This window comes from Rhinolophus sinicus, chromosome 7, assembly GCF_057876585.1.
Source record: "Rhinolophus sinicus isolate RSI-liver-muscle chromosome 7, RSI-T2T, whole genome shotgun sequence".
Classification (NCBI taxonomy): domain Eukaryota; kingdom Metazoa; phylum Chordata; class Mammalia; order Chiroptera; family Rhinolophidae; genus Rhinolophus; species Rhinolophus sinicus.
The window spans coordinates 6,717,832-6,738,234 of record NC_142507.1 but is presented as its reverse complement, the minus strand read 5'-3'; the positions used below and the strand labels follow the sequence as shown (position 1 = coordinate 6,738,234).

Here is a 20,403-nt window from a genome sequence, read left to right as displayed (position 1 = left end):
TCTGGCAAGATGAAAGGTTTTTTTTTTTTTTTTTTTCCCAAGTCTTCTTAAAGCTATTACATTGAACTTAGGCAACGCTGATAAAATATTCAAAAATATTACGTAAAGTCTAGAACCCTATCTCCACTACCACCCTTGCACCCATCACTTCTTCTCATTAGAAAGTTTACTTTGACTAAACTATCCTCTTCTTCCATCTTCCCTGCCCTGGGTTTTCTCTCTTGCGTGTACAAGCGAAAGATACGTGTTTAAATAGAGTCCTACAGTTGCAGAGTGCAATTCCTCCTGTGAAATAGGCTGGGCAGAGCGGTCTTTGCACACAGCCAGGCACCCTTTATTTACATACATCTGCATATTTGCTCAGGCCCCCGCATTTCGCCATTAAAGTGCGTTCCTGTATGTAGAAGAATCCGCTAGGCAGAGCAAACCTCTTCATCGCCCCAACTCACATTTCTGCTTAAAGCTCCCTAGTAAACAAATCTCTGGTCCGATAATAATGACTTTGCCTCATTAAAATAAAATAAAAAATCGAAAGGGCACACTGCTTGGACGGTATTTAGGTTTGATCCCCCCCCCCTTGGTGTGTGTGTGTGTGTGTGTGTGTGTGTGTGTGTGTGTGTGTGTAATGAAGTTTGGGAGTCCGGCGCGCAGGGGCGCGTGGGGTGCGAGCCCTGAGGTCCCCATTCCTGCCCTCTCCGCGGTCGCCGCGTCCCGGGCTCCCGCCGCAGCGCTCCGAGCCCTGGAAGCTGCGAGGCTCCGGGCTGCTGCTAGTCCGGGCTGCGCGTCATTTGCAGTCTGGGGAATGTTGATCACCTCACTAATTACACCTCTCTCTCCCCCCTCTCCCTCTCCCTCTCCCTCGCTCTCCTCGCTCATTCCCAGAGTGCATATCGGGAATAGACACACAAAGACATGCGCACTCAACTTAATCAGCCATTTTTTTAAACAGGGCTAAAACGATAATAATTAGCAGAATAAAGACATATCGGATTTTCATTTCCTTTCCTCCTTTTCCCAACCCCTTCACAACCAAACAGCGAGACCGCGGTCGGCACATGCTTTAACTCCTCCCGGACCCCAGAGGACCGCTCCATGCCCCCCACTTTCTGCTCCAGCGTTTTTATTTTCACCCAATAAAGTTCGAGGATTATTTTTTTATTTTTTTTTATTTTTTTTTTAATGAACCCTCTCGTTTTACTTGGATGTGATCAGCTGTAAGTAAAATAAAAGCAAAACAAAAAAGAAGCGAAGATCGAGTAGGAACTGCAGGGGAAATGGAAAGTAAGTTTTTTCTTTAACTTTTATTGAGTAGTTTGTGTTAAATTTAGGTCGAGTATCGATTATCTTTCCAGCCTGATCTTGCACAATCTTTGATATTTCGCTCCCTCTCTCTCCCTCTCCGCCTCTCTCCCTCTCTGCCCCCGGCTCGCTCGCTCCCGCTCGCTCTCGCACACGTCCCCTCATCCGGACCATCTCTTCCGCTCTGCCCCCCTTTCTATCTCTTTCCCCCTTTTTTTGGCTCGAGGATTTGCTCCACGGAGGGAGGGAGGGGGCACGGAGGGGCCTGATTTCCCACTTTCTTTGGGGGGCTGCGTTTTCCGGGATTTAACTTTTGGATGAAGTGGCGGATCCCCCACGTTTGGCCGAGCAGCTTGCTCTCCTTTTTCCTGTCTTTTCGGGTTCTGTCTGCACCGCGAGCCCGAGCTTTCTGGTGGCGCGCGGAGGCTGTCAGCTCTCGGCGGCGCGGGCACTGCCAGGGGTCCCCGCTCGCCCCGCGCCCCACGCGGGGGTCGAGATGACCCTTCCTGCGCACCCGTCCTCCGAAAGTTTGGACTTTGGTCATTGGGGTCGGAACCCCCCGCGCTCAGCTTTACACCCCCCCCCCTTTCAGTCTGGATTTCTTCCTCCTCTTACCACCCCCCATCCCTTCTCAAGTGCCCCGAAGGGCGCCTAGAGCCGGCACCCGCGGAGGCCTGGGGTCCGCGCGCCTTGGGCAGGGGCTCGGGGAGGCCGGGGCCGCGGGCTGGGGCTGGGGCTGCAGGTAAGACACCCGCGCGCCGAGCGGCGGCGGCGGGCATGGCCCAGGGCTGCTCCGCGAGGGCGGGCGGACTCGGGCGCCGGCGCAGCGAAGGCAGGTCCGTTAGGAGGCGGGATCGCCGGGCCTCGGGGCCAGGGACCCACCCGGGAGGCGGCCGCCGTTCTCGGGCGCTTTGGCTGCGGGGTGCGCGTTACACCAGAGCATAGATACCCGCGGCTCGGGGTCCAGAATCTTTTCCTTTCTTTTTGGCAAAGGGCAAGGTGTGTGTGTGTGTGTGTGTGTGTGTGTGTGTGTGTGTGTGTATGGGGGTGCTGTGGCCGGCTGTGAGAATTGGTTTATTCCCCGGCCCCCCCAAAGGGGTTCCAGGTTCACACACGAACTTCACCTCCTTCGCGTCTCCGGCATCAAGTGCGCCTTCCGGCCGGCAGCCGCTCAGGGCAGAGGGGCTGGAATGCGTCGGGTCTCGCCTTCCTTCTACTTCTATCTCACTCCCCCTCCCCCATTCTTTCTGCTCTCTTCTATCGGAAAAAAAATAATAATAAAATTTCTCATGGATTGTATGAAGTTTCTCCACCGATGGCCGAGTTACAGAGGGCTCCCCATCCTGCACCCTTCCCCCAGAAGACAGTGCACTGGTTTGCATTTCTTTGTTACCTGCGATCCGGGCGGGGGGCTCCCGTCGGCGCTCGGGCTGGGGTCCGGCTCGGAGACCAGGCTCCGGCGGGTTCCTTTGGCCGCGACTCCGCACTTCCGCGCGGTTCTGGTGAGGTCTTAGCTACCGTTCGGTGAGACACCCTCCTTGTAGGTACCAAAGGTTCAGATCGCAAACACGGACCCCCCCCCCCACGCCGACCCCTGCACACACATACATACACACACTCACACTCAACACACACTCACAGACTCACACACACATTCTCCCTGCTCCCCCCACCGCCGGCCCCCACCTTGACTTTCCCCTCCCCCATTCCAAAAAAAAAAAAAAAAAAAAGCACACACACAACAACAACAACCCCCCAAACCAAACAAAAACCCAAAGACAAGTTCACTGGCGGAAGATGGTGGATTGACACTGATTCAGACAGAGGCAGGTTTACCAGGAAATCTGGCGGTCCCGATTTCTGACAGTTGCATTTCCTCTCCTTGAGTCCTTACCCCCCCCTTTTTTATTAACTCTGTTCCATGTTTAATCAAGGATCATGTAGATGGCAAAAGGAGAGACAGAGAGAGGAGAGAGGAGAGAGGAAGAGAGAGGGAGGAGAGAGAGACAAGAGACAGAAGGAGGGTTTTTTTTTTTTTTTTTTTATTGTGTTCTCCTGGATTTTCAGTGGCTTGATCCCTATAAACGTGGAGTGCTTAAAGCTCATATGTAGTATTATATTTTTAGTTGGGTGGATGGATGGAAGAGTCAGGGAGAGGCTGCGGCTGCCGCTGCCTTTTCGGGTGTTGCTTAGATTAAGGCTGAGACTTGGCTGCGATTGGGACGCGACAGTGACACGGGCATCGATCGCTTCCATTGAGAGCAATGCAAAAACACAGCCCGGGTATGTAACACTCTCGGTGCCATCAACACTTGTTTTACTTTATATTTACTGGCAAAACTGACAGAGTGAGCTCAGACTTTCTTTCTTTCTTTCTTTTTCCCCCTCTTTTCTTTTTTCTAACTGAAGAATCAAAACAATTGTGCATAGAAGTTGTTGGAAATGATGCTTGGAATACAACAGACGAGAGATATTCGCGATTCTTTCACTACCTCTGTGACTGATTGTGTTTTAGAGTTTTTTTGTTTTTTTTTTTGTTTGTTTTTGGTTTTTGTTTTTTATCTCCACAGAGGAGCATATTAAAGAAAATGAAGGTTTTCTTTTTTCCTTCCTCTTCTTAGAAACATCCTTCAGGGAATATTTGATAGTTTTCAACGTTTGCGGTTTCAGTCAGCAGGAGGACACACAAAAGTAAAAGATGGCTAGCCAGCTGTTTTAACCTCTTGCACCTGGCTTCAGTGGGGGGATCATAAGGTTTATACAGTTATTTAAAGAAGAAACGGTTTTAATATTTATGGCATAAACTGGGGAGAGAGCATCACTGTGTACTTACTCAGTAGCTGGTTGCTTTTAGATTGAAAAAAGTAAGCTGATATTGAAGTGTTTTCATTTTTATGGCAATGAAGATACAGTCAATGAAATATGGGGGAAATACCATAAATCTGAAAAAAGTGAAATGTACCTAAGGAACAAAGAAAGGTCACGTAAACCAGCTGTGTAAGTCAAAGCCATAGCACCAACTGTGGGGTTAGACAGGGAGAGTGGGTTCTGGGTCTAGGAAGTGAAAGTTGCTACTTGAAGTTAAAAATGAAGAAAACCTGTTCAGCTCTATTGTCATCTTTTGCAGTTTTTAGTAGATGAGCCCCAATCTGTTCATTCATTTTGAGCTAGTTGGATTATTTGAAAAGATGCTGCACCAGCAAGGAAACCAGAAAGGAGGCTGAGAAAATCGCTGTTTAATATTGCAGAATTTACTGCTTCCATTCTGACCATGAGCCTAAATTTACACAATGAAATTTGATTATCTTTAATAACAATATTAGATCCTGCACTGGATGGATGGGAATTGAGGTGGTTTTGTTGATTGCAAGGGTTTAATGTTGCATTTCAGAATCTGATGTGGTTTGGCCTCCCTTCCATTAACTGGAAAACCCCTGAGGTTTTACAATTATTTCTTAAAGATAATACATTTAAGATTGCATTGGTAGGCTGAAGAAAAGTCATAAAGGCAAGAAGAGAGCCCTTAATAACTCTTGAGATTCAGACATGTTCAGCAGTTAGATTGGCTCTGCCTTACCAAGGGTCGACAATGTGTCATCTCCACGAAGCCAAATTGCCCTCTGCCTATATGATATTAATGTGCAAATCAATATTTCAGGGATTAAATTTCCCTTCTTCATTTTTTATGGTTTCTACCTCAATAAGTCTCAAGTCTATTAGAAGAGGCTGGATGATTTAAAATCTTTCACTGCAGAATGGCTTGTCGTAGTCTTGTTTCCCAGACAATTTTAGGATTTTCGTTATAAAGACGAAGGGCACCCTAAACAAGTTGTGAGGCAGCATAGAGGCAGGCTCAGTAGCAGAAAGCCCTTGTTCAATTAAGAGCTCAGAGGTATTGGAAATATAATATATATGCTTCTGTTACACACACACACACACACACACACACACACACATATACATGCTGCTGCTTTAAAAATATTATGTTAATCACCTATTGAGTTATTTCAAAATCAATTGAAGTGCCTTTCTTATTAGTGATTTGTTCAGCATTCTTGAGGACTATGTTAATTTTCTTAAAGACTAGGCACGAATTAGCTTGGTGTGAAAGTATTTGGGAGGGGCTTTCATTTAGTAGCATTTTCCTAAGAAATATTTCTAGACACCATTGTTTGTAAGAGTCCTAATCAAGTGTTGTCATCTGCATACGTTGTTGTCATAACTATCATTGCATTTTGTGGCTGAATGATTTAGCTGATATCTGTGAAAGGAGGCCTTCTCCAACTCCTACATGTATTTCTAGCACTCAGTAGGCACAATATTTCTTTTAACCCTCTTGGAGAAACACGACTGGAAAAGAAAATATGTGACTTGTTTGGAAATGAAACAAAGCAGAAATTTGGGAGGTCAAAATAAAAGATGGTGACTTTATCATATAATCTTGGGAAGGCCTACTGTCTATCATTTGGTGGTGTTTTATAGTCTAAAACCATCTGGACCAAGTTCCGCACAGCTGCACGAATTTCATATGTGATAGAACATTTTTTCCATTCAGTGTGAAATGTTCCTTCCTAAAAAACGTACACCAGACTCGCTTAATTTAGTCTGTTAAAAGAAATGCACATGAAAAAGGACAAAAGGCTCTTTAATCTCTGCAAGCTGTTTGTTTTTCTTCAAGATTCCTGTCTGTTTGGGTTTGAAAAGTCATGTTTATTGAGGAGATGATTCTGAGGTGTGACATTAAAATAATATATGATTTTTGGACTGGTGGTCCTGCTCCTGCTTAATTTGCACAACTACTTTTTATGCCTGTCAAAACACAGAGTTAATCTATCCTTATTTACAATTAATCTCAATAAAATTAATCTTAACTATGCTTTATTCAGTGGCTTAAAATATCTAATTATATTCAATTAACTGCTGTCATAGTAATTAACATTGCTTAATTGCCTCTGCATATATTTATGTAAAGCTCATTAGGTGCTGCTGGCTCCTTTTTCCTTTCCTACTTGCTATTTTTGTTGTTGTCAAACCATTTTCATCTCCCAAGGTTCGACAATGTCAGTGAGAGCAAATTTTTTCTTAACATTTTCTTGAAATGTCATTGCTTGACTCTGAGAAGATACTGGTTATGAGTCTTTAAAGACTAATCCAGCCCTCCCACCCCCACCCCCGCCTTTTCCCTTATTCCTGGTCCCTAGCACACGCACCAAATATTTTCTGTCATTGTTGCTGGAAATAGGAGAATCCAGGTTAAGCTTTGTGCTTATAAATGAGGAGCCTCTCTGCGTTGCCTTGGGGCTGTACCCACAGGCTGAGTTTTTTTTTTTTCTTTTTTTTTTTCCTTTTTCCTCTAAGACCATTCTAAGGGTTAAAGACTTGGCCAAGGTTCAAACTGAAAAGAGCCCAAGGAAAGTGCCTGTGAATATGTACAAGTTTCATGTAATTAGTGCTTAATTATATTAACATATGCAAATTGTCAACTTAGGAGCTTGTTGAGCTGGCAAAGATCAGCTAGACACAATTGCTGTATTGTTCTGAAACAATAATGGATTTTAAGTTGGATTGTGGAAACACGTAACTAGCTATCTAATTTAACTCATACCATGGTGAAATTTCATTAGTCTCCATGGCGACTGGTTTAATTGTGCTGACTAATGTTCTGGGCTGCAGAATGTCCTAAAAAGAAAGCGTTGTTTGCCTAATCCACCTTACAATGACACTTGTTTGTACATGTCTCCCTTGTGTGGAAATTTGCATATGCAAATAAATAGTTTCTCTGGCCCATTTGTCATGGCTGTTCATTACCCATGAAGAGGGCATTGTTACGAGGCTGTTCCTGAGTCTCCCAAGACGGGATCGTGTCAACCAGTCCAGCGACATTCTTTCATAATTTGTTTCTGATTAATAGGCCAGAGTGACTCTCACTCTCTTTGGGCATCTGCAAGGGGAAGGTTAGTCCTGTCACAGAAAAGAGTTTCTGCAGTAACTGAAGGACTCTCTCCTCTTCTGATCATTCTCCTTTTTCCACCTATTGGTCAACAGAATCATATTTAAAATAATGTATTCTTTCCTAACAATGCCTCTACTAATAATCTCCCGTTTCCTAAAGCCAAAAGATAGGGAAAGAAAGGAGATTCTGTTATTGGAATATTAATCCTGTTTTTGACAGAAAGGTAAACTGATATAATTGCTTTTCAGTTGAAGGAATGGGGGTTTGTACAAGTGTGAAAGCATCGGAAAAGGATTAGCATTTTTTTGCATAATGAAAAGCTCCGTTGAATAGGGTCCTGAATGGCTGACTGAATGACTCAGATGAAAGGGAGATGAAAATGCAGGCTCCTCTTTCTTTAGGCCTATGCTCTACTCCCTCTAAAGTTATGTTTGTCCAAGACTTGAGAAAACAAGCAGGGGGTCAGATTTCAGCAACTTTATAAGATGCCCCGAGTTTCCATCATCACTGGGAAGTCATATGTATGACAACAGTGCAGCTAGAGGGTGATAAACAGAGGTTTGTATGTTGAAGAGTTTTCAGAAACATGCTAGGCTGGCCAAATATTGGCTGTTGGGCATGTAACACAGTTCATATTACTTTGCTGGCAAAAACGGTGATTTCGGAAAAGGTCAATAGTATGGTGTGGATATTTAATTTAGTTGATGATGGAATAGATGGTGCTTTTTCATTCCCCTCCATCGTTGGCTATGAACAGCTGTCTCAGTTGGTGGAACACTTCACTCAGGAAAGAGTTGTGTATTCTGACTTTGGGCAATGTGCACTGTTGTAAGCGGCCTAGCAGCTTTTGTGGCTGGGAGGAGAGAGCAGAAGAGGACACAGGGTTATTTTCTTAGGATTTCATTCATCGCATGTGGCTCTGTAGGTGTACTGTGTATTTCATTTAGAGATAATTCTTTTAAAAGGTGGCCACGTACTGTACGTTCACTCTTGGAAACATTTGCAGTAGGGTTCTCTCTGTAACTGGTGTTCTCAGTGATATTTCTTCAGCCCTAATTTGGGGCCATTAAAATACTATAAGTGTTAAGACACTTCCCAAGGTGGGCACTGGTTCTTTTCCCCATATGTAAATCAAATGCAGTGCGGGTAATTATTTATATGCATACATTTTAAACAAGCTCTTTCCAATTTCGAGTCACCACAAATGAGGCATTTAAAAGGCTGCCCCAGATCTGGATTGAAGGATTCCTCCAGATAGGAACCTAACTTGTTTTGTTGCTAGGTTGTAGAACTTCGGTTTGCCTCATCATTTAAGCTCTTCAGTGGCTGTGGTGCTATTAAGATGGTTACCTGGAAACTTGGGAAATCAGAAGTGTTTTGCCTCTTGCGGACAAAATATTGTAAAGGAAAAGCGTTTGATCTTTGTTATATAAAGTCACCAAAATTCTTTACTAGAGTCCTTTTAAAAATTTGTCAAGAAATTCTGGATTGTTTCAGAAACTTTTATGGTTAACTTTATGATATGCTTGCAAAAAGTCTTAAAAGAACAAAAAAATCCACATGGAGGCTTTTTTTTTTTTTTTTTTTTTTACACGCAGAAGGGCTTATTAAGGTATTTCCATAAGAAAAATGTGTTAATTTAAAAAATAAATTCATTTATATTTTAAGACATTGTTAAGCAAGCACCATGTGTTGTGCTTGGCAGCTTTCCAGCCACCATGGAAGTGGATCACACATGGGTTAATAGTAGCTTATGTGATGTCTGCATTCTTAGGAAATGGGCAAAAGCCCAGGGTATTCTGATATCAAGATTTTAGGAATCAGACAGAAAGCAGAATATATGTTTATATGTGAACAGATGGACACATGTGAGAACTAAGTGCACAATTTCTCTTGGCACTTGTTTTAGTTATCCCTGATGATATAACCAAGATCTTAGTGTGCGCACAGCCTTTGATGGCTAAGGACAAAATGGTCTTTTAATGAGGGCTCAATGGCATTATTTTCTTGCATAAGGATTGTACCCCTTGTGATCTTGCTGGATTTGATGTTCTGTTAATTCCCTAGTGTCAGGGGTTCACAAGTTGCCTTGAAAGTTTGGTATGGTTTCACATTTGACATACAATCCTGTATCCAGGAATGGCTGCTCTCCACTTCCCTTTTCTTTGAAAGGTTTTGTGAAGAAAATACAATTTTTGCCATCTCCAGGCACTTTTGAATATATGCAAAAACAGTGATTGCAGAAGAAACAACTTCAAAATCACTGGGACCCGAAAGCCATCTTTTGTAAGCAGCTCGTCTCTGACGCAATTAGCCATTTGAACATCCGAGAGATTAAAAAATAAATAAATAAAATTTAAGAATTTGAGCAGCTTGATTTGGTTAATATGTCATCTTGGCCTGATGGTCCAAGACAAGTGTCCTGAGTAGGTGTTTTAGTCATCCAGGTCAGGGGTTCATGCACTAGCTTCCTATGTTTAGATGATTGATCATTTCTTATGTTTGCTCATCCTGTGCGTAGGACAGGGGCCAGTTGGTAATTTCTGAACGGTACCCATTAGTGCACCTCTAAAGACAAAGTTTATAGGTTCCATTGTGTTCTAGCTGTAAAAAACAGAAAGTGTTCTGCAAGTATTTACTCAGATCTAAATCATTTTAACCAGGGGAAATTGACTTTTGGGTTAAAATATGCATTTTATAACTGTCCATAAAATTCTTTTCCTTCACTGTAAAGAAGAAAGGAAATCCATAGCTCAAACAATGTTAAAATACAGAAACGTATGTGCTAGTATATGCCACCTGGTCGTGCGGCGAACAACAAAACAAAACTCCGTAACAGGGAAGTTTATGGAGAATCTTAAAAGGTGCCTGCTCTTCAGAAACTGAAGAAGCCCGTTCATTTCCCAAAGTACCTTCACGAAACCTGAAAGGCTCTTCACGTGGATTCTCTAAAATACGGTTCTTTTAGGCCTTTTCCCCATATATTTAGGAATGAGGCAATTAATACTTAAAATTTTCTGAGCCCCCTAATTAATTAAGAATGAGTCAAAGTTTTTGGTTCAGTAGATGCAAAGCACAAGTGTGTACACACACCCACACACAGACACACACACGTCTACCCTCTCTCCATGTTAGTGTCTCACTTTTTAGATGCATTCATAGGAGTAGCTTGTGACATTTTCTCCTGTAGACTAAATTTCTTTCATTTTTCTAAGGACTGGCTAACAAGAGCTTCACAGAAGAGCAGGTCGGATGGTAAGGCAACTGGAAACTCGCAAAATACTAAAGCTGAAAACTGCCTTAGACTTATTCAGTTCAATGAGCTCATTTTCAAATATGGGCTCCGGAATTCAGATGTAATCGTTGAGTCACCCAGCAAGGTAGGGAAACATCAGGACAAGAAGTCATATATCCCAACTGTAGGGACCAATGGTACCCACAGCTATTAGGGCTGCTTGGAAAGGGGTTTGACTGAATGTGAAGGTGGAGGAAACAGTGAAGAGAGGAAAAGGAGAAGCTCCGTGGGGATCCAGCACTGTCTCCTGTGAGAGAGGCGTTTCTCTGTGACTATAAGGAGACACGTAGCATCTGGATGGCTTCTTATCACTGTGCCTGAAAACATAGTTTTGCTTAAGTAGGAAGTTAGACTCGGGGCTCTGAGTGGTCAAGAAGAGTCTGTGATTCATGAGTACTAATGATCTCAGTGACTTAAAATGTATCCTTAATAATCACCAACATGGTGTTAAGAGAAACAGTTTCTATTCTGCATAAAGCAAGCAAACAAAGAGAACGGTGTGGTGTTCCAGAGGCAGCAGAGTGTATAGACAGGATGACACTTAGTTAAAACCAGACATTCTTTTCATTCTGTTTACTTTGGATTCCTTTTTCCGTTCGTTTCTTTTAACTTGAGTTGTAGATATCTGAAAATCTACTCCATTTGTTGACAACACAGTGACCAACAGAAATTGTGGTGGTTCTCTGAGACACCTGGGTTAACGTCCTGTCATGGATGAGCTTATCCAAGTTATTTCATCTTTCTTTCTGAGCCTCAGTTTCCTCAGTTCCTCAACTTTTCCTCGGAGCTGTTGTAGAACTTACCTAAGAGTGAAGTGTCGTGAAGATTAAACTAAGTGAATGTGACAGGGCCTGCGACCCTATGTTCCCTTTCTGTTTATTTTCAGTCGCTGGTTTTAATGTAATGCTCAAGTAAAGAGCAGTTGATAAAGCACACTTGCATGAATCTTTTGAGTAGAGGTGCCCCTCTCCCCTCTGCCCCAGGGAAGGCACTAGAAATTAGGCAATGGGTGTGTCTGAGAGGTGGGGGGATAGATGGTACCCTTCTTCCCATATTTTCTCATGACTGACACCTAGATGTTTTGTGGGTGGACAGCCCTTCACCCCATTCTCTGACATTCCATCATTACACGCTCCTTGGTTCTGAGGAGCTTCTAGACATTTAATGCATTTCTGGGTCCTTTTCTAAGAAGAAAATTAGAACTGAAACAGTTTTTAAATAATTCAGACCTCAGTGTATCCACATGAACTCAAGATTCCTGGCTGTCCATTATATATAGTAATAGAAGAGACCACAAAGCTTATTTCAGTCTTGACGTTGACCCAGGCTGCTTGAAAGCCTTTGAATTAGAGGATTTCCCCAGACTGGATTAGATGCCATAGAAATACCTTTCTATATACTTGGTGTTATGATATTTTGATATGCCACGAAAGGAATACAGATACTCTTACATTGTACCCTGTACATCAAAATGTGTACCAACCTAGAGAAGAGATTCAATTGTTAATAATCCAGCAATATTATAAAACCCTTCAATTTTCTTGGGGGATTTTATAGCCAAGTTAATAGTCTCTTCCTGGCTTCTGTGTTGGAGGAGATCATGGTCCTTTATCTTTTCAGGTTGGTACAAAAGTAATGGCGGTTTAAAAGGTTAAAAATAATTGCAAAAACCGCAATTACTTTTGCACCAATAGTACATTTATGTACTATTCAGTGGAGGACTACCCATGTTAAAAGATGATAATTCACTATAAACGTTGATATATTTATAAATAACAATTTGGGACCATCTAAACTAAAATTGATTTCTATTATGGTTTTTCTTTTTGAATTTTAATTCATAATAATTTCCCACTGTGGTGCACATCTAAGCTATTGTTTATATTTTTATAGGAAATATAAGTGTATTTAGATTGTAATTTCCCAGCTTGGAGTTTGATTTTTTTGCTGTGTTTTTCTATATGTTTGGTACACATATCTTCGTTAAAGTTTTTCTTAAAAACAAAAGTGTGTGCCTTGCTTATGTTCTGGTCATTGATAAGTGGCTCTGAACTTGATGATTCGTTTGAAGCCCATTTAAGGCTGAGTGTTTATTGAATATAATAGGGTAAGGATATAAGAAACCAAGTAGCATCTCAGCATTTTTCATGAAGCTTCTTTAAGTGTTTCCTCAAAAAATTCCAGCCTCCATGAGGGCAACCCTCAGATATGATTACTCACTGTACTCAGTGACAGACATTGGTGACAAATCCTTGGTAAGACTCTTCAATTAATAGCCTCAATAAGTATCTATTGGGTAAGTGGAAAAAATGAATGATAGTTAATTGGAAATATAAATAGCAAACTTCAGTTTACCATGCTCCTGGAATCTGCCTCTCCTTTTGACATCTAGGTACCGATAAGAAGTATGCAACCTTAAAAACATCCAGGTCTGTCTTGGGAAATTCCATAGGGAAAACTATCTTCCAGCACAATCTAAGTGGGTTTTTATATTGGAACCATAGACTGTTGCAGTGGGAAGGGATATAGAACAATTCCCTTGTTTAACCCATAAGGAGACTGAAACGCAGAGAAATCCTGGGAAATATCACATAGCCACATAGCACAGCTGATGAGATTGAATGTGTGTGTGTGTTTGTGTGTGTCCCCTTCAGCAAATCATTTCATGTTTTTCCACGTTAGCTGACTTAGCTCCTCCCATGTCCAAAGATTCTATAATATTAAGATAAGACTAATTGGTGTTATGCTGGAGATATTTTTTTATTTGTGGAATTTTTCCCAGCCAAAGAAGATTTTTCGTGGGTACGGTTTTTATGAGGACCCTCAGATGGGCTGGCTGCTCTGGGACTGAACAGCTAAGGGGCGAGAGATAGAACCAGAATTGCCTGAAAGGTGACAACTTGCAGGAAAAATGGGGTGCGTCATTTCGTTCTCGCAATGAAGCAGGGTGCAGATTAGAAATCACGGTTTGCCAGAAGTTGCTGGTCATCGACGGCTGTTTAAGTGATCACTGTCAACAAGGAAATTGTGGGTAGCCCTTAAAGTGGTTCACCTCTGATTTATTCATAACCCTCACGCGAGCACTTGGCTTTGTTCTTGCTCTAGCAAGGGGGACGGATGCCAATAAGAACAGGAATAAAGAGCTCCTTGCATGGTCCAAGAGTGAATAGCACTTTACTCAAAGCCTGACCTCCTTTCCAGAGGTCTGTTATAGTACGGTTGACGCTGATTGGCTGTGTGTTTGGATGAATTGAGAGGCGAGCTTATAACGACTACCTACTCTGTCAACTCCATAGTGTACATAACAAGGTCTACGGAGTTGGAACTTGGGTTCTCACTTAACCTAAGGCTGGTGGTATTCATGCTAAATGGAAAGGCTTCCCTCTCCCTTGTCTTTGAAGCTTGAGGAATTTCACGTCTTATAATAGTTGGGAAAAGTTTGCTTCGTTCTAATGGAAGCGTACAGTGATCTCGGAGTGAAACAGGTTTTGACAATCTACCCTGCCCCCCCCCCACACACACTAAAATGAATTTAGAGACATTTAATAACGTAAGAAATTAAGGGATGGAGAATAAAATATGGACTACTACCCTGGGGTAGAAATAGCCATGGACCGGCCGATTGATTAGCCCTGTTTATCTGAGAGGCTTTATTTGTGCCACTTCACAAATTCTGTTCTGTTCCAGCTGCTCATGCTAAGGGGAAGGGACCTTTAAGAGACAGTCAGCTGGCCGGTTTGCACTGGGGCAGAGGTTGAATAGAATTACTTAAATCCCCAGAGCAACATTTAGTTAATGCTAGTCTTTTTTTTTCCCCCCTGATCCCGTCCACTCCGGCTTCCCTTTTCTCCTTCTGATGAAGTTGGTGTCTTACTACTTAAAGTGCATATATTTACACAAAAATTTCCTCAAATTTTCACAACACATTAACCCAGAAGAGCCATATTAGAAGATGGTGATGAGAGTTAATGATACATCTTTAGATAAAGCCATCCTCCTGTGCAATCACATCAGAGTCATCAGCTCATTTGTCATGGCTGAAGTGAAAATGTCAGGACCGATGAGTGTATGAGTGCTGAAGGGGGCGAGAGGGCTTTTGGAGAGAGACATTTTTGTGCTGGGAGTCGGCCATGGCTTAGATTTAGCTCCAGGGAAATACTGGGATTAGCCAACACTGTGAACAAATCCTTAGCATAACAGAATTAGTTGGGAAAATGGAGAGGTGGGGGTCAGGAGGACAGGCGCATTTCTGGAGACCTGCTCTAGGCAGCAGGCCACCACCTGTGGAAAAGAGTGAGGCGATGGACTGAAAATGTTCGGAGGGATGTGTTGCATTGATTTCAGGTCCATTGATTTCAGCAAGATTGAAGTCATAGATTTTCATGGTATCAACAGAAGACCTAAATATGTATCTATGGCGTTTGTTGTAAATATAGCTGTACTAAAAGAATTTCCATCTCAACAGCTAAAAACTTTTCAGGGAGGTAATATTTGAGTACACAGAGGTAACATTCAGGCACAGAGGACTTCTGACAGTATCTTAGAGCGAAAGTTAATACTTCATTTAAATAACAATAATTGTGGTGAAATACTTGTTGTACTGTTGAATTTGCACAAAACCAAGAAGCTAAACTTTCTTTAAACAGACTTCTTTCTGAAACTTTAATTGAAAAGTAACTTATTTTCTTTAGCTAGAGGAGTCCTTATCTTTGATAGACCAGTACTAGCAGATTTATTTCATTTTGGATCCAGTGAATTGTTCTCTCTCAGATAATGTGCCCAAACAACCTTTTCTTGTTTAATTCTATTGATTTACAGTGTTAAAGTGAAATAATCTGATACCTGTTTCCTGCCCTTTGAGTATTTCTCGTCAAAGAGGCTGATTAGTTTTTTTCCCCCCAGGTCTTTAGCTGTTTTAAATGTATAATTATCATTGCATGTCATTTGATAGCTGTACTAATTGCTGGCAACTATTGTCTGTTTGCACTTAATGCTGAAATCTGATCAACATCCTGCTTTGGTTGATGTTTGGTGGTAAACTTTAATTAACTCTTATTGCATTGAAGAAGAGTTCAGGCTTGGTGCTAACTAATCATTTACCTTCATTATGTCCTGACAGCTCCACTTGTTCATGGTCCTAATAGATACACCAGTCAGTAAATAAACCTGCAAACCTTATGCCTGCTGGTGGCTCCACACTGATGCTTTGCTACTTAAAGTATAAGATAATTGGGCCCAGATAATTATTTAGTTAGTTTAGTATCTCTAGTTTTGCAGACACTAATCTTAATTGCCTCTTTGATGCAGGACAATTTTATTTTAATAGAAACTGTAGATTTGAGATAACATTATTCCTTCGGCCAGGTTCCTATGAACATGCATCTTTTCAATCAATACAATTAAGCTTGTCTCCTGTTGGAATTCTTGTCATTATTTTTCCTGAAATACTTTTCCTGTAATGATATTGAAGTTAAAGTAATCAGGTTACCAGCAGATCATGTAAAATTCAACTCAAAATTGCTGGCTGCTTGATTTTAATTTGTCTGACATCAAGTTTGTTTGAAAAGGGATAATATGTGGGTAAACCAAGGAGCTTATAATTATGGTTGACGTTTGTTTGTTTATAATGAAATCTAATTAAAGTTCATACATTTGAAACACAAAAGTTAATTACTGAATTGCTCACTTCACTTATGGACAGCAGTCAAATTAACTTTCAGGCCAACCCTTACCTCCCCCCCGAAACGCGCACGCGTGCACACACACACACACACACACACACACACACCCCCAAACAAAAGGCTCTCCATAATAGAAATAAAATAACCAACTAATCTTAGTGATGAAACATAAGTTTGCCAATGTTTCATCCAGAAGAAAACTTGGCATTCCACTATGTCCTCTATTATGTTAGTCCTAACGTGGTCTTTAATATAAAATAATTTAAACTACATGGAATATAAAAAGAGACCTCTATTTCGTAGACTCTTAAGAGTATTACATACAAAAAAGGTACTTGGTAGGGATTTAAAAATTATGCATGTAACTTTCTTCATTAAAACTATTTTGAAATCATGTAAAATCATTGAAATAATTGCTCAAGGTATAGGAATGTTTGCTGGAATACCTGACCTGTGATTAGGTTATGAAGATAATTATGGTAGGTTTAGCCTTCAAAGAATGACATTAAAAAAAAAAAGAAGAAGAATGTATGTCCACTGTTACACTTATTGTTGTTTTGGTTATGAGATCATATTGGTGGGAATCATGAAATACAAATAATTATGCAATTGTTTTCTCTTAAATATTCAGTTGCCAGTAGTTCAATAATGAATTTTATTTATGAATAAGCAAAGAAGGAAATGTGTATGTTAGAATATATTGTCTTCACAGTATATGAGACAAATATGTGTGGTATGGTTTTCACTAGTCTGGTAAATCTCTTTTTGAAACTCAATATTCCATAGTTATATATACTTTAATAAAACCAATTAAGATGAATTTTTAAAATGTTCCTATGTGACAACTTAAAAGCATTATCAACTAAACACTCTTAGATTGTGTGTATGCCAGAGAGATTAGTCAATTGCATTTTAAAGACTAGAAATATAAACATATGAAAAACATGGCAAATATGATTTATAAATTTCTGAAAATGATTGATGCAGTCCATTTTTTGCTTAGAAGTGTTATTTACTTGAACTTTCAAATATAGTAGGGATTGAGGGAGAGGGGTCTGAGAAGGGAAAATTATTCTGTCCATTATAAAGATGCTTTGTAAAATTGAGTGTAATTTACACAACCTTTTAGTATTTCCAGAGAATATACTTATATGTGTTTTGCTATAACACCTGATTGATTTGTAGATTCATATGTATTTAGGGAAGAAAAATTAAAAGGATCATGCAGTCATTTCACTCTAATTCTACTTTGCATAGATAAGACAAAGGAAAGATGATACTTAGGTATGACTGGGTAACATCCAGAGGTAACTTTTCCTCCTATAAAGAAAGCAAAAAAAAAAAAAAAAAAAGAGGGTATATTCTCACAGTATTGGCAAACAACAGCTTTCTAGTAATGCTTTAGCTGATTAGGACATCCTTACCCTTCAATGAAGCAATCACCACAAAGCCCCAATGTCAGCTGGAATACTCGCAAAACAGTATCAAAGAAAGAATCAGAAGGAGACACTGAACATAATTACCGTTCCTGTCCTTGTCTCATACCAACCTAAACTATTCATGTTCCATTAGAATGAATAAGAAAATTAGGAATCAATGCGATTGGTTCAAAGTACCAAAGTTTGTTTACAGAGGATAACTCAAGTACTGGCTTCATCTTGCTGAGTGATTATGAATTTTTCGTGATGCAAACAAATAGCGAGAGTCATCGAATAGTGTACTTTGGTGAAGGAGCGATTATTGATTTCTAGCTGGAGTTTGATTCAAGTTGGAAGAAAACTGAGTAAAATTCCTATTTCCCACAACTAATCACATTAAGAACTATTGGACTCGCTGTCCAAGTGTATCTTGCCTCTAACACATATGGTTAATGATATGTCATTGTCATATAAAGTCCATGTAGGTTTAGAGATGAGAGAGAGAAGGAGGGAAACTGAGGGTGGGAAGAGAAAAAGAGAGAGAGAATGAGAGACGGAGAAGCCTACTACACATTGATCACAAAGGTCTTGTTTATAGAGAAGGAAATAAATCTGCATTGAATGTCTAATTTAGATCTTAATGAGAAAAATGAGAGGAAAATGACGGAGCTGACTTGTGCACTCATGTTTGTCTTTGGAAACTTTCCCTCTTTAAACATTTGCTCGTTTTAAACACTTTCTATATTTTGGTTACGTCCTTCTCTTCAAACATAATTACCTTCTCCCCTTTGTCGTGACATGGGTGGAAAGTTTCTGCCGTGTCAGGAGAGGTCGTCACGCATTCTTCCGCAGTTCTCTTCATTAATTCCTTCTTGCAGAAGCATTTTCCCTCGTGCTGGGAAGCTAGAAGGGTGTAACAGAAGAGCCCTGGAACATTAGCAGGAAGCTCTAAGCTAGTTAATGCAGTATAATTGTCTGGACATAGACTGGTCTTTGTTTGTGTGGTTCGCCCCGAATCAGCTGTAATTAACTCCAGAGTGTTTCCAGATTGCCAGCAAAGAAAAATTACAGCTTTTCTGTTTTAAATTGTAAAGCTCACAAACATTAACTATGCAGATTGCATTGGCTTTGATATATTTCTATCCTGCAAGGGGGGGGGGAAAGCTTATTTGGCTGCCCTCCCCCCTTCTAAAAATGTGCTTTTGTTAAGTTGATTTAGTGTCTATTGGAACATAATGGCTCCTTAATAGTGGGACTTGAAATCTTTTTCATATTTCCAGCCCTTTCACATCCATGTATATGCCTTTCTCTGTGCTAACAGTTTTAATACTGCAGTGGGAAAGAAGTTACGCAATCGTTTATGAAATACCGAACATACACTAAAATAAGCAAATTGCAGAGACAACTGAGTAAAGAAAACCACGAGCACCAACTTAAAAGACAAAGATCAAAGATGAATATCTGACGTAACCGGTGCTTCCACACAGGTACTTTACCTGTGTTTTGCTATATCAAAAGAGACTGAGCAAAGGGCAATTTCATTACCTTCTTCTCTTGGTCAGCACACCACACCCTTTTAAAAGCTTCTGTACAGTAGTTTGTAATTATGAATTCCAACATGCGTAAAAATGAGGTAGCGATGTGAGCTAATACAGCCCAGTACACAAAAGATCTGTCAGCAACTGATGCAGGGAAAAAAAAAAAAAAAAAAAAAAAAAAAAAAGGTCCAGCCAAAAATCTTTTTTTTTTTTTTCTTTCTTCTGAATTTAACAATAAGGAATTTAAGCCTCAATGTGGCTTTAGCAACCAAAGAAAAGAAGCTCTTGGTGTCTGCATAATACCACTTTGATGGATTTTTTTTCATCAGTTCTCTGTACGTGGCAACAAATAAACAAGTATAATTATATTTGTGAAGGTCTATTCATTGCTTTGTCAGGATTAGATATATGTGCCGTTTTCACACTGTGCCTCTCTTTTGTCTTTGCCTAACTCACTATGACATATTGATAGAGGATTTGGAGTGGGGAAAAAGCCACAGCACAGACAGTGATGACCTTTTGGAAACTTGATATAATTCAAGGATTTTTATTTATTTTCTTTTTTTAGGATTTGTAACTCATTACCAAATTCTCTCAGAAGTGGACAACTTTTAACCCACTTAAAATGGAGTAAATGAAGACTCAGAGTGTTATGAGATGGCTAAAGAACAGATGAGAATAAAAACAATAGGCTGAGGGGCACACTGGTCTTCTTTCCCAGCCCTTAGCAGAGTGGCTAACATAGCATTCCTTTCCCATTATTCTGTCCCCTTGATCAGATCACATTCTTTTTAATCATTTCACAAACACTGTCTCACTGGACCGGAGAGGAAGCCTGGGACCATCTCAATTAAAAAACAGAGGTAAAACTGGCCTCTCTGATTTGGGGTTCTAATGGGAATTGTGCTTTCTGAATGCAAAGGAATTTTTCTATTGTTCAGAAAGCACCCCTTTCATGAGCCTGGCTCCTTGCAGGTGGGTTTGGTCTTTTAGCAGAGCAGAGTTTAGGCAAGCAGTGACTTCAGGACGAAAGCAAAGCAGCAGAAGCAATGAAAGTTCTTTTCTGCATATTGTCTATTAGTTCCAAAAAAAAGGATTTGCATGATTAAAATCACTGATCTTGTGAATCCCCAAAAAATGTGTACACAAATTCTAAGCAGACCAGCAGGTATGGATTGTTCTGAATTTACCATTAAAATTATATTAGATTTTCCTTTTG

At 40.6% G+C, this 20,403-nt stretch overlaps 1 protein-coding gene and 1 long non-coding RNA gene across 6 annotated transcripts in view; one reads left to right on the top strand and one right to left on the bottom strand.

Annotated features, from left to right (window-relative positions):
* LOC141568700 (uncharacterized) overlaps positions 1-2,947 on the bottom strand; it is a 37,082-nt gene extending 34,135 nt beyond the window's left edge. Inside the window, exon 1 of one of the 2 annotated variants that reach the window (XR_016021686.1) lies at positions 2,693-2,947. This is a non-coding gene — a long non-coding RNA (uncharacterized LOC141568700). The remainder of the gene's footprint in view (positions 1-2,692) is intronic. The other variant, XR_012491926.2, reaches the window with a different exon arrangement.
* Positions 1-20,403, top strand: part of ZFHX4 (zinc finger homeobox 4) — a 182,144-nt gene that overhangs the window by 5,123 nt on the left and 156,618 nt on the right. For 2 of the 4 annotated variants that reach the window (XM_088799364.1, XM_088799362.1), the window contains exon 1: positions 889-1,281. The exons of 1 other annotated variant lie outside the window; for it this stretch is intronic. The gene's annotated coding sequence lies outside the window, so the exon portion shown is untranslated. Of the gene's footprint in view, positions 1-888; positions 1,282-3,348; positions 3,583-20,403 lie in introns of those variants that run through there. One more of the 4 variants, XM_074319320.2, reaches the window with a different exon arrangement.